The sequence below is a fragment of the Cavia porcellus genome, unplaced genomic scaffold, assembly GCF_034190915.1.
Source record: "Cavia porcellus strain 051 isolate PalLab524CR breed Dunkin Hartley unplaced genomic scaffold, mCavPor4.1 scaffold_2, whole genome shotgun sequence".
NCBI lineage: Eukaryota > Metazoa > Chordata > Mammalia > Rodentia > Caviidae > Cavia > Cavia porcellus.
This window is the reverse complement of record NW_026947485.1, coordinates 32,173,818-32,190,312: the sequence shown is the minus strand read 5'-3', so window position 1 is coordinate 32,190,312 and position 16,495 is coordinate 32,173,818. Positions and strand designations below refer to the sequence as shown.

Here is a 16,495-nt window from a genome sequence, read left to right as displayed (position 1 = left end):
TGCACCACCACAGCCAGCTATTCTGTGCCTATTTACTGTTCACCATGCCCCACACCACCCTAATTTATAAATTATACGTTATAGATACTTGCATGTAGAATCAAACAGTGTACACAGGGAGTATACTACCTGTGGTTTCAGGTCCCCATTGGGCTTGGAATGTGTCCCTTGTAGGTGGGGTGGGCTACTGCCTCCTACCTCATAGTTGACTGTTAAACGTTTCAACTTTAAATACAAATAAAAATTCCCCAAAGTTGAACAGAGTTGAAGTAACTCAATACCAATAATCACGCATCTCAGTGGTTCTTGTATAAGAAAAATATTTATTTAAGCTGCTCTTAATTGGTGTTCTGTTACATCTAAATACAACCCTAAGTTTTACAGGAAAAGGATGATTGTGAGAGTTATACTTGGTGTCTATACCTATTTTAGTTGATTATTTCCCTGCCTACTTAAAGAGGGAATTTTGAATATAATTTAACTTACTATATTATTGTACAGTAATAATTTATATTATGAGACACGATACTCCAGTATCTGCCATTCTCAGCCCCTTCGAGGGTAGCCACAAGTTGTTCTTTACGTAAGCTTCCCATGTTTTGTACCAGGTGACTGGGCCTCTTGCCGGAGCTAGGTTGACACGGGCATTCGACACTTGACCCAAAGCAGCCTTCCATACATCTACAGACCAGCCATAGCCACAAGCACTCTGTCCGGCAGGGGCACTGCATAGATAGATGTTGACGGGCCCACCTGTAAGACAGAAGCTGAGTGACACCAAGAGAATGCAGAAGCCAGGAGGCAAAACAGGTCAAGGCCAGGCCCAGTGGTAAATGTCCAAAGTCCGGGCTACTTGGGAGGCTATGGCGAGAGGATCACTTGAGTCCAGGAGTATAAGACCAGCCAGGGCCACATAGCAAGACCCCATCTTGAGTAGGGGGAGGGGAAGGAGGGAGAGGAGAGGAAAAGAGAGGAGAGCAGAGATCAGGAGTAAAAGGAGTGGTAATGGTAGAATAATCTTTAAAGCAGGAGCCACCAGGACCTTTATTGTGGGCAATAAAATGGGCCAGTCATCTATTCTAGAGCTTCCAGAATTGAACCTCTAGCGTCCTCTGCAGCCATGAGAGCTCTGTGATTGGTGGTTGGTCAATAACCATGCTTCTACCGGGGAAGCCACATCATCTGAATTCATTTCCCCAAACACGCATCCTGTTCTCGTCTCTAATCACACTCTGCACCACTGATCACCACCACTTCCTGCCCTGGGACCTTCTGTCACTCCCTTGCACTCTGTCTTGCTGGGTGTTCCTGCGGTTACCCTTTGTGGTCTTAGCTGATTCGGGCACACTTTTCCTCCCGTACAGCAGCAAACCACGCATCTGGGCACAGTGCAGTCTGAGGGACAGCGGCTCTCCGCAGCAGTGTGTGTGAGCCGGGCCCTGACGGGCTATGATGTACCATCAGTCAGTTCTGTATTTGTTTTCCCGAGGACTTCAGTCCAGGGGGATTCTAGAAGCCTGCCAGATCCAGAAAGCAGGCCTGATGCAGAGGTGTAATCTGTCCAGTGCTGAAGAGAGTAGTCTGTGGAAATGGTGAAAGGAGAGAGCTCTGAGGACAGGTACCTGCGGAGGTGGGCGAGGTGTGTTAGAATAGGCCAAGAATGAATCATAAAGCACAGCTAGGCCCACAAAGGAGGCAGCCAGAGTGGGAGGCGCGTGATGGTGCATGGGGCACAAATACACAAGTGTGTGCATGTGTGTATGTGCAGGACTGGCAAATGGGGCTTGTAGGAAATTAAGAATATAACTCAGGGTCTTGAGAGCCAGACGAATACAAAATGGAATCCCTGCAATAGGTAGTTCAGAGCTACTAAAGGGGTGGAGTTTTGGGTGCAGATGCCCATCTGGGTGATGATATAAAGCCAGGGTAGATATGGAGAGGGCCAGATTTAGCTCCATGGTAGAGTACTTGCCTGGCATGGGAGGACCTGGGTTTGATCCCAGAACCTTATAAAGAATGAATAAATGATTAGAGGAAACCATGCTAGAGTATTTTAAGGGTATAATTGACAAGTCTGGATAACTATTCCGTTTGAAGGGCTGAAGTGAAAACTGATGCCAAGATCTTAAGCTCAGAGGTGTCCTGGTACCTGTCACAGAGTGGAAGTTTAAGGGAGCTGGGGAGACATGAAGGAGCTTTGTTTCCTTCTTCCTTGCTCACTTATCTGGTGCCTGGATGGTGACCAGGACCGATAAGCACCAGCAGCACAGTGGTGAGGCCTGGGGGACAAGGACAGGCATCTGTCTCGGTTCTACATCCCTGAGGTTTTTAGCCCAGTGGACAAGACAGGAGCTTCCACTTGATTCCTGACGGCTGCTGGGTCTTTTGTGCTGGCTCTGGCCAGAATGTTAGCCCTGGTGATGACCTCAGAAGCCCCTTACCAGATGCGCATTCAGAGCCTACTCCTGTTTTCTTGATGATGAGTAGGCGTTGTTAACATGCTGGCAGGCAGCTGAGCTATTAAAGGCAAACTGACCCATCACAGGAAAGCAGGAGGGGGCAAACACCCATTCCACCCACATTCTTTCCACTGAGTCCCTCCTGCCAACCACAAGCCAGGGACTGCGTCTCTGTAATTTGAACCTAAGGTCTTGTGCTTGGTAGCAAGCATTTCACCCCTGAGCCACATCCCAACCCCTCAGATGACTTTAAAACACAGGACACACACACTGCATCTAGTTTTGTGGCCCCAGGAAAGGCAATCTTGCAGCTGTTTTGAGAAGTGGTCTGCACTCCAAGCACCTGTGCTAGTACCTCTGCTGCCAGGCAGTCCTGTGTAAGCTGCCTTTGATCCTCACAGCACAACCATGCACTTGAGTTTCAAACTGGCTGTGGATTTTAGGGCACGGATCAACAGCTTCCCATAGGTGCTGTATGATGTTGAATCTAGCATGTAACCTTTACTATAATCAGTTCATTTAGGGTTGTTTTTTCACTGCTCCCAGGTATTCTAGAAATCCTAAATGGGTCCAAATAGTAGGCAGCATATTAAGCAATTGTTCACGGGACAGACTGTGTGCAAGCAGAGCCACACTGAGCTGGGCATGGTGGTGCACATCTATAATTCCAGCACACAGGAGGCTGAGGCAGGAGGATTGCTGTGAGTTTGAGGCCAGCCTGGGCTACCAAGTTAGCTCAGTGCTAGTCTGAAGTACAAAATGAGACTCTACCTCAACTCCCCACCATCACCACCACCACTACTGCCCTGCCAAAAAATTTACAAAGCCACATTAGACTCTCAGCTTTGCTTCAACTAACTATCCTGACCCTGGAGAAATTAACCTAGGTAAGTGTCAGTTTCTTTATCAGTAAAATGAAGATAGTAATGCCTCGTCCACAGCAGTGTTGTGATGAATTAAAGAGGCTGCATTAGTTATCTACTGCTGCATAACAAATTACTCCCAAAATGTAGTGGCTTAAAGAACAATAAAATTGAGTTATCTTACAGATACCAAGGGTCAGGGATTTAGGAGTGGCTTAGTAGGGTGCTTCTGGCTAAGGATCTCAGAAGGTTCACAGATGTTTGCACAGATGTTTGGAAGGTTCACGGATGTCATTGAAGGCTAGGAGGCTGCTCAGCCAGTGGCTGTGTTGTTTCTGGGTGTGAGGCCTCTGGTACTGTCTCTGCAGTGTCTCTGCAGTGTTGCTGGTATCTCAAGCATGGACCTGGTCTCCCCCAAAGAGGTCAGCCAGAGAGATGGAGGCAGAAGTAGCATGATGTGGCCTCACAAGTCACACATGACTGCTTCCACTGCATCCTATCTGTCATGGAGGTCAGTCCTAATTTATTTATTTATTGTTATTTTTTATTTTAAAGAGATTAAGACAAAAAAGGACAGAACAAAGCAGATCAGAACGGAACAATGTAAGCAACACAGCACTTCCAACAAGACAACCGGATATTAACAGTAGCTACCATAATGTCTCTTTCTTTGAAATAGTTGAGCATACCTTCACATACAATAGTATCAAACATAATAATATAGTACAAAACCATTCAAGAGAGTGAAAGTATTACAGGGCATTCAGAGCCAAATAACAGAAAACGAACAATGGCTATTATATTATCTCATTTTTCATATAAAATTTGTTTATACTATCACACATATTAATATCCAATAAGACACACATGATAGAACCAATGGAAACAGAAGAACAAAAGCATGGTAGGACTTCAAAGCAAGATGACATTAAATCAGCAATGGCTGCCATAATGTCTTGTTTTCTTCAAAATAGCTGTTCACACCATCACACATAATAAAATCAAACAAAACAGACTAAAACCATTCCAACTAATGAATGAAAGTCAGTCCTAATGTAAAACGAAAGAGTCCATCCAAGGGCACCAACTCCTGGGACCCAGGCTCACCAGTGTCCATACCAGAGGCTGGCACCCACGGTGGGATGCACAGTTCCTAGCTGAAAGGTTGTCATTACTGTCTGCCTCTTATCATTCTATGAAAAAGAACCATTCCTTCCCCTTTGCTCTAAAATTGCCAATCACTGCTTTTCTACTCTCGGATCTAGTGGCCTGCCAGTCCATGGTAAGGAGCTCATGGGGTGACTAAAATAATTTCAGCATGTATTTTGAAAGTGGCTTTCTTTGTGTCTGTCCCTGGGTAGGTAATGAGGATCCATCACCACCTCTTGCTGGCTTTCTGATGGTTTGAATGTTGCAGTCAGCAGGGTCTGCAGGACCTAAGAAATTGCTGCCATGGACAGATGCTACCTTGCAGTTTGTGGCCCAGCATCACTAGACAGAGGAGAGAATAGGTCACCCCTGTGACAACAGCAGGGACTGCGCCAGAAAATGGAAATGTGCCATTAAGGGGCAGCTAAGGTGCCCGTCCACCTCTCAGGCAGCATCCATCAGCGCCAGACCCAAGCATCTGGCTAGCTGTAAGTCATTGTCATGGTGACCTTCCCTACACTGTCACAGCAGATGCTGCACATTTGATGAGACTCAGGTTGTCTCATGACAGAATGGCAGAAGACATCTCAGCGGCAGAAGATGCCAGCTGTACCTAATTGCAGTTCTTGCCTCTGCCTTCCACAGGAGGAGAATGTCTGATTATTAGCAGAGAATAAGGCACTCCAGAGTAAAATCTGCATTTCCCAGACTCGGCTGACAAAGTTTTGGCCAATGAGACATAAGTGGAGGTGGTATATGCAACTTGTGGAGACGGAGTGTGTCTTTCTTCTCTTCTCTCTTCCTGCTAGGTGGAATGTTGATGCAATGTCTGGAGTCCCAGGAGCTATTTGGATCATGAGGTCACTCTGGAAATGGAAGCTACTTGTGGGAGAGCAAAAAGAGATAGAAGAGATCAGAGTCCTTACTTACCAGAGGTTGTATCTGGTGTGTTCTCCCGTGGGCCTGCCTGTCACCAGCCTGTGGCACTATTGGAAAGTGGTAGAACCTATAAGAGGAAGGGCCTTCTGGGAGGAAGTTGGGACCCTGGAGGTATGTCTTTGAAGGGAATAGTGAGACCCTGGTACTCTCTGTCTCTCTCTCTCTCTGTCTCTGTCTCTCTCTCTCCCTCCCTTTTTCTGTCTGCTTCCTGTTTGCCATGAAGTGAACAGGCCTTTCTGACAGTCTTTCCATTGTGATATATTGTGCTTCAACAGGGCCAATCAACCATGAACCAAACCTCTTGAATATGAGCTAGAATAAACCCTTTCTTCTTTTAAATTGATTCCCTGGAGTATTTTGTCACAGCAGTAGAAAGTTAACAGTCTGGCAGTGTGGAGTTCCATGTCTGCCCTGGGCTATCTGTCGCTGGATTCCCTGAAAACTAGAAAGAAATAGATTTTTAATTTTTTAAGCCACTCATTTTGTTTTCTTTCCACTACTTTTATAATAAAACTTGCCTGAACTACACAGCTTCTTATTACTGTGATGGTAATTTCAGGACTTGTGCCTAACCTGCCACCAAAATGTGAATCCAGAAATAAAATTTTAAAGGTATGATTGCCAGGTTAAAATTTTGGTACCATCCTAAGAGTCTGAGTATACAAATCTAAGTCAACTTTCAACGGTTAGACAAATTTCGTTTCCTTGCAACAGGCCAACTGCTTTCCTTGAGCTATCGCTTTTTAATAAAAAAAAGTCTTTGACAGCACTCCCGTAACACTGTGAATCACCTACACCTCCGCATGAGTCATTTTTCAGACTACTTCCCTCCCCAGAGGACTGCAGACGGGCAGGAGTCCAACAAAGGACAGGCAGCTGGGCCAAGCTTGGCAGTCGCAGCCCTCCGCAGGGCTGCTCCCGGGAGGAGCTGCTCCCTCCCGCAGGATGCGCGCAGCTCAGCGGGGTGAACCCCGTGCACGCTGCACTGGCAGGACACAGTCGAGTCCAGCCCGCGGGGCTTGTTCCACAGAACTGGTAAGGGCATCTCCCCTTCTCCAGCCTTATCCTCCCACTTGGTCTTCTCATCCTCATTCTCTGACATCCGATTATTAGATCCCGAAAGACAATAACTTTATTGGATTTTCTATTTATATCTCTCCAGGCAAGAAATATGGATCAACATCACCATCTGAATGGCTGTTCACTATTGCACTGTGGGATGCAAGCTGACCTCTTTAACAGATAATAAATAATGTCTTTGTCTTCCCAGGCATGCTGTAGTGTTCAGTTCTTCAATGTTTCACTAGTGTGTGTCCCAACACTTTGTCTTGGCACGCTTGTACAAGGACGTCTGTAAATTCCTGGCGGGGATACTGGATCAGAGTGGATGCACGGCTCGGTCTTCCTGCAGAAGGGCTGTGCTGGCTCCTTTCAGGAAGGTTTTCAGCAGTGCGGGGTTTGGGAGCAATGGATCCCCTCCCTCCATTTCCATTTCTTCCTTTGTTCTTTGCAGCTGAGAGGCAAGCTGCTCTTTGCTCTGCTAAAACCTTTCCTTCTTTTCTCACATAAACACATACACATACACGCACATGCACGCGCGCACACACACACACACACACACACACACACACACACTTCCACAACTGTTTGGTGCCATAGCCAGAAGCAACAGACTGTCTGTTACAAAGGAGTAAAATTAAAGGTGCTACTAACTCAGTTGGAAATGAAAGATCGCTGAAATCCTGTTCTGCTGAGTGGTAGATTCGAAGCCTCGTACATATGTTTCTAATTTGTACAATGTATTCACACATAGGCATAAACTGTGATTACGCCTGGTGTGTACTACATATATCACCAACAACTTACAAGTCGAAAAATATTATCCCTTCTTTTCAAGGCCTACTATCCTTATTTTATAAGTACTAAGAAATAGCAAACATTTATTTTTCACATCACTGGGCTAACTTTGTTTGTTTGTTTATTTATTTATTTATTTACAGTGCTGGGAATGGAAGCCAAGACCTCACTCATGCTAGGCCATTTAGCACTGAGCTGCAACCCAAGCCCTACACCTGGTGTTTTTTTTTTTTTTTTTAACAACAAATTTGCACCCTAAAATGAGTATTAGGAAGGGCTATAATTTATCACCACCTGACATCCACACCCTGACACTCCTCACCCACTCAGAAACCCTTCTAAAATCGCGTACTTGAGAGAGAGAGAGAGAGAGAGAGAGAGAGAGAGAGAGAGAGAGAGAGAGAGAGACTGGGGACTGAACCAGCTAATGCAGAGCGAGAACTCTACCACTGAAACACATCCCTCAGCCCTGAAGACATCCCTCCATATACAAACTTGGTTACTCTTTAATTTGGTATTTGTAGGAGAGATATTCAAGATATTTTTGATTTGTTAAAATGCTGTTTTACTTTACACTTATTAATGGAAGGAGTCATGCAGGGCTCAGGATGATGAAGCTGTAATCAGATCATCTGGTCCCTGCCTCAAGCAGGCTCGGCATTTCCCAGCAGTATGCTCCTCTGAGTTTGCTGGTTTGGAGTCAAGCCCCAGAGACATTGCCTCATCGTTAAGTAGATCATGCAATTAGGCAAAGGAAAGTCTCTGTCTCTCTGACTCTCCCTCCCCCTCTCTCTTCCTCTTTCCCTGCCTCCCTCCCTCTCTATCAGCTGCATCTGCAGCTTGCATCAATGTTAATAAAGCTGGTTAGAAGTTAAGCCACCCTGCCCCATTCTCCTAATAAATGTTCATAAACAATAATACAAGCAGTCTATTTTAATATTTAAACACATAGAAAATATTAAACTGTATTATAATCCCTTCCACACCTAATATGTCACCAGATCTGGAGCCCCATCCATCAGTTCAAAAGGGCAATTTCTTTGGCAACTTCTGGAGACCCGGGTCTGATGAGAACCAGCTAAGCAGGGGTGTGCAGCTCACCCCATCCCGGTCCCCTCTGCCAGAGGCTGTGACAATGTGCACATGCCTCATGTGTGTGTGTCTCCACCTTCCATCTACTGTGTGCAGTGTCCATGGTCAGGATCAGTAGAAACAGAACGAAAGTGTTTTGGAAATATTCAACTCCGCGTAGTCCTCACAGGTGCCTTGTTTTATTTTAGTTGCTCAAGGAAATAGAGAAGGGAAGGTGGCCACTTCTCTTGCCCTCTCTGCTAAGATGCAAAAGTAATCTGTCCCTCTCTGTGTGGCCAGTCTGCATGTAGACCTTCCCTGGGTCTTGGGCTGCCTCTGAAGACCTCCGGGCAAGGAGACTGGATCCTACCCAGGTAGCCCAGAGTTCAAAGCCCTCACCAACTGGACCTCCTTTCACTGTGTATCTTCAGTCTCTTGTTCTGCCAGGTAGATTCGCTATCTCTCCTTCAGATCTCAGCAGAGGTAAGGACGGTCTGTGCCCTGCACTGACCTTCAAGGCTGCTGAGAGACTCTCCCTCTTCTCTCTCTCTCCCCAGTGGTGGGGAGGAAAGGATTTATTTCATATGCAGTTACAAGGAACACAAAGAGCTTATTTTATAAGCAATTCTAAAGATAATGCCAGAAGAAGGAAGCATGTACTGGTAAGACAGGAAACTGAGGACAGGCTTTTAGATACTGGATATTTAAATGTTGCTAATCTATAATGGCCCCTATGGAGGTTGATCTAACAGCCAGGAAGGTCTGTCCAGGGAATGCCAGGAAACACAAATGGTACTTCACTGCCAGAGTTATATTACAGGACTCCAGCTCTTAAAGACCTACCCCTGTCTGTGGCCCAGCAAGGTGAGAGGTCCAGCAGTGTTCTATTTTCAAAATCTTCGTTTCTAAGACTTGTGAATGCCCTAAGGCACTCAATAAACAAGGCTCTGGGACCTATAAAATTATCACCATCTGTATTTTCCACAGAGCCAAACTCAAAAGGATTGTTCTTCCTTTTTGCATCTTTCTCTAGCTAAATAATGGACTCTGTTAAACATTATAGGATTTTATTGGACTAAGCTCCCACACTGGATCCAAACAGGCTAAAAATCAAAATGGAGTTACTTAACCTCAAGTGCCTGTCACCAAGCTGAAACTAAACTGTTTATCTGACCTTCAGAGAAATCAAGATTAGAGAGACAGAGAAGAGCCAAATTTCCCAGTTCAACTGGCATGATGATGAAGTTGCCTCTGCCTTAATCCTTACACAAAAGCAATCTGAAATAACTTGTGGACTTCCCATTGTTTTCCTATCGTTCTGTGTCCCTGCTTCTGCCTTATGAGGAAAGTAATTTTGAAATGACCAATCTGCTTTTTTCTTGTCGATTCTTCAATCCCTTCTTCGTCTATAAAACCAACTGCCTGTACGAGGATGACTCTGTTTCCTGGAATGGGGTGTTGTCCTGTTCTAGAACTGAAAATAATGCCAATGAAGATTCAAAAACTAAACTGTAACTTTGTCCTTTGGTAACTCTTTCCGAAAGCTGGGGAGTAGGTGCTGAAGTACTGACTTAAGTCCCAGCACTGATTTACTTCTGCAGCGAGGCTTGCATTTTTTGCCCTCCAGTGGACATAAAGGAACCATTTTCCGTGAGTCCATTTGATCTGAACATAAAGCGGTTGGTCTGAGTCAGGGATGGAAACTGCTGTCCTTACTGTCCACAGTGGCTTATAGGCCTCTGTCACTGCAGCAGCAATGCTTTTCCCTAGGGTCAGACTGAGTCTCCGAGCCCCTGGTGACCTGCAAAGTCATGGAACAGGCCACCACCAGCTCTGTCAGCCTTGGCATCGGTTCCTGGTGCTAGGACTGCCCCTCTCACTAGTGGAAGCCCCAGCATTCTGCCTGCCCCACCTGGCTTTCTGCCCCAGGCTCCTTCTCACACTGAAGATGATTTTATATTCCAGCTCCAGCCACACCTCAGGCAAAGGCTACCCTCAGCCACCACCACTCAGAGGGATAGTGTACCCCTGGGAGAGTAATCACAGATAGACCTTGAGAGTCAGCACTGGGCCATGTGGGCAGGGAATTCTGGGGTTCTGGTAAACTAGGGATGTTCTAGAAGAGGGTGAGGGCCTGGGCTCCAGGCTGGTGGGTCTTCTTGGCCCCACGGTTTTTTGCTCCACGGTGGGGTCATAGGTAAGGGTAGAGGGCACAGCCTTCCAAAGCTCAAGCCTGAACCCTCTCACCTGCTGCTGCAGGCAATTGCTCAGAAGTCCTAGCCTCAAATCTCCATGTATAAAATAGGCCTAATAGCAGTTCTTAGCTCATGAGGTGTCATCAGCACCAAAATGGTAATTCATATAAAGTGTTCAGGATTGTGATATCTCATAATAACACAGACTCATAAGTGGTAGCCATGATTATTCTTTTTAAAGACGTCACAAAGAAAAATAAGCAGGTTGATTATTTCAAAATGACTTCTTATAAGGCAGAGTAGAGTCAGAACAATAGGAAAACAACCTTCTGGTTAATATGAGATTATTCTGTATAAAGAATAACACAGAGAGAACTGTGTGATCATGGTGACATGGAACTTTGGCATAGGTGGCTCTGTGTTGACTTTTTGTCTGGTCTACTGGATCTCAGTGGTGGAGCCTGCTCTAAAACAATGACCTCCTACACTACCCACAGCCATATACAGCTTGTGGCCACCAAATGGAATAGAGCAGCTCTGGACCTCCGCTCCCCAGAGTGGCTGCCTGTGCACCAGCAGGCCAGAGCTACTGAGTGACTCTACATTATTATGGGAAGAGAATTGCTACATCAGGTGATATGAGTACCTATTAGACTGAGCACTGCCAGATAATCCTGTTGGCTGAAAGCCCTCCTCCCGCCATCTATTCTTTATGCCTCTTTGGAGCTCTTTCTAGAGAGTTTTATATTATTGCTCTAGAGATCCTGATTTAATTGATCCTGGGCAATAGGCACGATTTAGGAAGTTCTTGTAATCCACAAACGAGCCCCCAAACTCGAGTTTAAAAAATGAGGCAAAAACATATTTTAAAAAGCAGCATTGATTTATTTTACCCTGGGCCCAGCGACACAGTGCAGTTGGAGATTGCAAAAGCTGTGTGCGTCCTTCCTCCACACTTGATGCCCCTCTAGTACCTATCACAGCCCACAAAGTAAAGGTCATGGGTGAGGATCAGGAAATGAGAAATTCCTTGATCTGCTAAGGAATGAGGAAGACCTTTGTCCCCCTTAGGAGAGGACAGAGAAGTCTCACAGGAATTTACAACTCTTTACAGAGGAGAGCATTGACTACCATATCAATTAGATTACCCAGAGGGAGAAGGGGGAAGGGAAACATATATACAGTAGGCCACGTTACAGGTATTTTGGTATAATACAAATATAACGAAGCTCTTTTTTCTAGTGTACAACAGTTCTACAGGCAATCCTAATACACAGCCTTGGTAGACACTCATAGCCCAACCCAACTCCCAGCACCGTGCCTTCATCAGCCCCCCACCCCAGCACCCATAGTCAGGACAAAGACACCAGAACCTACATTCCTGGGGGCTTCGCAGTCATGCAGCTCCTATAAACTCCTAACTCTGTAAAATTCCACCAAACAGTCCTGATTGTCTTCAGACTCCCAGACATTGATGCCATCCGTGAACCTAGTGTGTGTTTGGGAAAATGAAGTCTTCTCAATCCGCCTGCGACTGTCTGTTCTGATCTGAGCTATAGTTTGCTAACTCAGCTAATTCCCCTTTGGCTACTGAATTCGGAAAGAATAAAGGATCTAAACACTTATGAAACAAGTGAGTGTGGTAATAAAAATGCCCATAGTCGACACAGTGATATTGGTAGACTTATCCTGGAAACATTTATTGAGTCCCCACTGTGTACCAGGCACAAAGGGAAGCAAAGATATTTTCACACACTAAGCACCATGTCTAAGGACCTCCCATTGTGTGCCCTAGCAACAAAGGGCTGGGATTCAGGAGAGTTGAACCCTCTCTGCCCTTCAGCCTCTCAATCTACAAAAACTAAAATAAAATACTATACAACCTCCTTATAATACTCAGGGTATCTGAGCAATTCCAACCATTATTGCTTTTCTCTTTCTTTCTTTCTTTCTTTCTTTTTTTGAGACAGGGTCATAGTACATAGTTCGGGCTCCCCTTGAACTCACAGTGATCCTCCTACATCAGCTTCCCAAGGACTGGGATGACAGCCATGCACCAACACACTCGGCCATGCCTTTTAAGTTATGGTCACCATATTTTAACCTTTAAAAGTATAATTTTGATATATAAATTTAACTTCCTAAAGCTACCCAGTTTCTTTTTGCCAAGAAAGCTTTCACAATGAGGCATAAATACAATTATAAATTGTTGATGGTCTAATTGATTTCTCCCTGATTGTTTGACTATCCTGTGTATTTAACATAATAATGAAATGATTGGAAATATACTTTTGTGGGGGTACCAGGGATTGAACCCAGGACCTGTGCACTGAGTGACATCCCCGGCCATTCACAATTTTTTATTTTAAATTTTGAGACTGGGCTTACTAAGTCATTAAATTGCCCAGGCTTGCTTCAAACTTGCTATCCTCCTGCTGCAGCCTCCTAGAGAGCTGGGTTTACAGGTGAGTGCCAACACACCATGCTTATATCGAGTTTTAAATTATGGGAATGATGAAATCATGAAGGCTGCCTGGTATGCCGCCTTCCTTATGAACACGCGTGAGTGGGGAGGGCAGGCAGATGGCACACGTACACGCTCAGCCCTGTGCTCACCTGAGAAACAGGGAAAAGCAGAGCAGAGAGAAGAGAAGAGCCCTAGAAGCAGCATTAGAAATGTTCTATAGCAAATATCACTTGTCAAATGCACTTCTAAAAAAAAAAAACAGAACAAACAAAACACCTGTGCTAAATTAGAATGGCTCACAGATGGTCAAAAGAGTGAGAGAGGCAGGGGGAAGTGTAACAGGGGAAGAGGATGGAAGTAGCTTTGAAAGGCTGCTTTCAAGGAAAGGCGGGGTGGGTGAGTTAGAAAGGAAGGCAGGCCATCGAAAGGACCTGCGCTTCCTCTGGGAGCAGTGGCCTGTCCTCTCTGGAAACCACCAGGTCTTCTTCCCAGAGAAAACCCAAGTTCCATTTTAACAGCAAATCAGTCTGACAGCACCATGGCTGTTCCATTTCATCTGGCTTGAGCCTTGCAGGGCCACCACAGGGAGCAGTTTAACAGACATGAGGCATTTATTCTGGGCCAAAGAGCCTTTCATAGGGACCGCGTGGCTTGGGACCGGCAGCTCACTGGCATCCTGCATGCTTCACACATGCCCTTCCCACCCACCCTGTGGACCCCTCCAGGTGCAGCCAAGGGGCAGCTCTGCAAGCCAAGCCCCTCTCTGGCTCTGAGGGTCCCGGCTGCCTGCACATCCTTCTGGGTTTGTGGAAGGCAGTTTGGTTCATGAGGCTGAGACTCTCAGTCTACAGTCACTGTCCTCAGTGTTTCTCTGGCTCAGGGGCAGGGCTGACCCTAAGCAGGCAGTGGGCTCCTTGGAGCTGGGGCAGGCTGTAATGAAAAGCCAGGCTCCCTTCTCTTCCCACCACCTGGCCTGGGCCCCCAGAGCCCATTCCTCAGAAAATTGCCTTTTGCGATTGTGTGACACTTGGGAAAGAATAATAGCATGTTTCTGCCAGGAGCTTCTTTGTGGAAAAGATAACATGTCAGGCAGGAGGGGGAGAGGTGGAGAGGCAGGAAGGGAACTCTGCAGCTGACACCAGCTTGGTGCTGTTCCTCAGCTTTGGGTGCTGCCGAGGTAAATGAAGCCTTGCACCCATCTGCTAAATGGTGGGCGGGCAGACACCGAGAAAGCTGAACTCTCCAGTGACTCAGACACCCAGAGCTGCCTAATCCTCTGGGACTTTTAAAGAAGGTGACAGAAAACGGAAGTGCAAATGGAATGACTAATAAGGAAGTAACTGTGAAGCTGGTGTGACAGCCCAGGTGGGAAAGGAGCAAGCCTGTTATTAAGAATGATGAATACCAAGGAGCTGTGTCATTCTCCAGGGACCCTGACGGTCTCTGTCTCTGCCCCGGCCTTGCGTCAAGAGTGAACCACAGAGCAATCAAGTGTGCAGGTCAGGTGCAGGAGTGATACTGCTGGAGCCTGAACCAAGGGACTGGACCACTGGAGGGCTTGCGGACAATGGACTGGATCGGGAACGAGGAAGATCAGAGGGTACAGATCAGATACAGAAAATGTGGCAATGCAGAAGGCACTGTAGACAATGAAAAGGGAAAGTCCATAGTATTCCACCTCCCTGATGGAAGTATTTTCATTTGCAATATGCTTCGCTAGCCTTGCCCATTCTAAATGCTAAATGGTTGGGCGGGCAGCAGAACAGACACTGAAAATATACAATTTTCAACAAACTCAGAATTCATACCTGCTTTTGTAAAATTCATCCTTTCCTCAGGAACATTTCTCAGTATTCTCTCATCTTCTCTTTATCACTAATTGCTAGAAAATATCTCACCTAAGGACAGATCATAATTAGTAGAAATACTTCTTTCTAGTCTGTGGGTAGATTACTTTTGTTTTTCAGATAGCTGTTTTGAGGTGTAATTGGTATATAACAAATTGTGCATATTTAAATCCTATAACATGGCAATTTGCATATGTGTGGACCTGGGAACTCATCATTACAATCAAGATAAAAACATACCCATTATAAAAAAAAAAACAAAAAACCCTGAAGTCAATTTTGGGCTGGGGATTTAGCTCAGCGGCATAAGCACCTGCCTTGCAAGCAGGCAGTCATGAGTTCGATCCCCAGTACCAATAAAAAGGACAAAAAACAAAACAAAAAAAACATACCCATTGCCCCCTGCCTCTTTTGGTCTCTCATACCTCTTTGGGTCATGTCTGTTTTTTGATTACTTTGGTGAGCCCCAGTGCTTCCTTGCATTCATGTACTTATGAAGTCTCCTCTTTGTGAGCTTTGTGACAGATCTCCTGCATTCTTCTGTAGCTGTGTATGTTCTCCTTTGACCAAGTAGATATGCGAGTTTCAGGCTTAGGCTTAGAAAGTATTGAAGTACATACTTCTGCAGAATGTTTCTTATTGTAACCTGGCTGCCATGCTATCGGGAAGCTCGACTCAAGCGATGTCACAGAGAAGATCTCTAGAGAAGAGCCAAGTTCCTCCACTAACAGCCCCATCTGACCTCCCAGGAGGTGACTGGGACACAGAGACAGCCATCAGGACCTACCAGGTGTGTCCCTGCTCCAGGCCACATCACTTGGTCCCAAAGAACTACTGTGCTGAGCCACAGAATCCTGTGTAATGAGTTATACAGCTGAAGTCATTAAGTTTTGGAGTGGTTTGGTGTGCGATCACCAGTAAATAAAATAGACTGAGAACATATGCAGTCAGTGTAAGGATGGACTCTCATTCTAATTCGATGTGAATTTCCATCTCTTAGCTCCTTTACAACCTATTTACTTACTTTACTTTTTGATTGATTGATTGATTGATTGATTGCATTGGAGATTGAACCAAGGCCCAAAAGAGAACTGTATCCGTGACCTACAGTTAAACTCACTGACTAATTATTTACACTTGCTATCAGTCTTACCACACCTTGAGCCCACTCTTAGGACAGCAATTTTGATCTGTTACTCTTTGAAAAATGCTGTTACCAGGGTCACCAGGGTCTTTGCAGCTTAAGCAAGAGGATTGTTTTAGTCTTCATCTTATTTGACCCAATAAACCTGCATTTCTCTGTTAATCAGTTCCTTAAAATTGTCTTTTCCCTACATGTGACATCATGATTGAGGCTAAAATGTGCAGATTTCAGAGACCTGAAGAAATAATGACTTAAAAGGCATAAGATTTTACCCCACTGTCACACAAATATGGGAGTTGTGTTGTTGACTCCACCCTGTGACACTGTCAAAGACTTGTATTATTTCTAGTTCTTTCTTCAGCATTCCTAGGCTTCCCACCTGAGCTAGGTTTGGTGGCACATTACCGTAATCCCAGGATTTGGGGAGGCTGAGGCAGGAGGATTGCAAGTTTGAACCTAGCCTGGGCAACTTGATGGCTTAATGAGACCCTGTGGCAAATAAAG

At 45.5% G+C, this 16,495-nt stretch overlaps 1 long non-coding RNA gene across 1 annotated transcript; it reads left to right on the top strand.

Moving 5' to 3' along the window:
• Window positions 1-6,209: 6,209 nt before the first annotated feature.
• LOC134472660 (uncharacterized) lies at window positions 6,210-6,679 on the top strand. The gene is made up of 2 exons (XR_010042567.1): window positions 6,210-6,445; window positions 6,573-6,679. It is a non-coding gene; the product is annotated as an uncharacterized LOC134472660 (long non-coding RNA).
• Window positions 6,680-16,495: the final 9,816 nt, after the last annotated feature.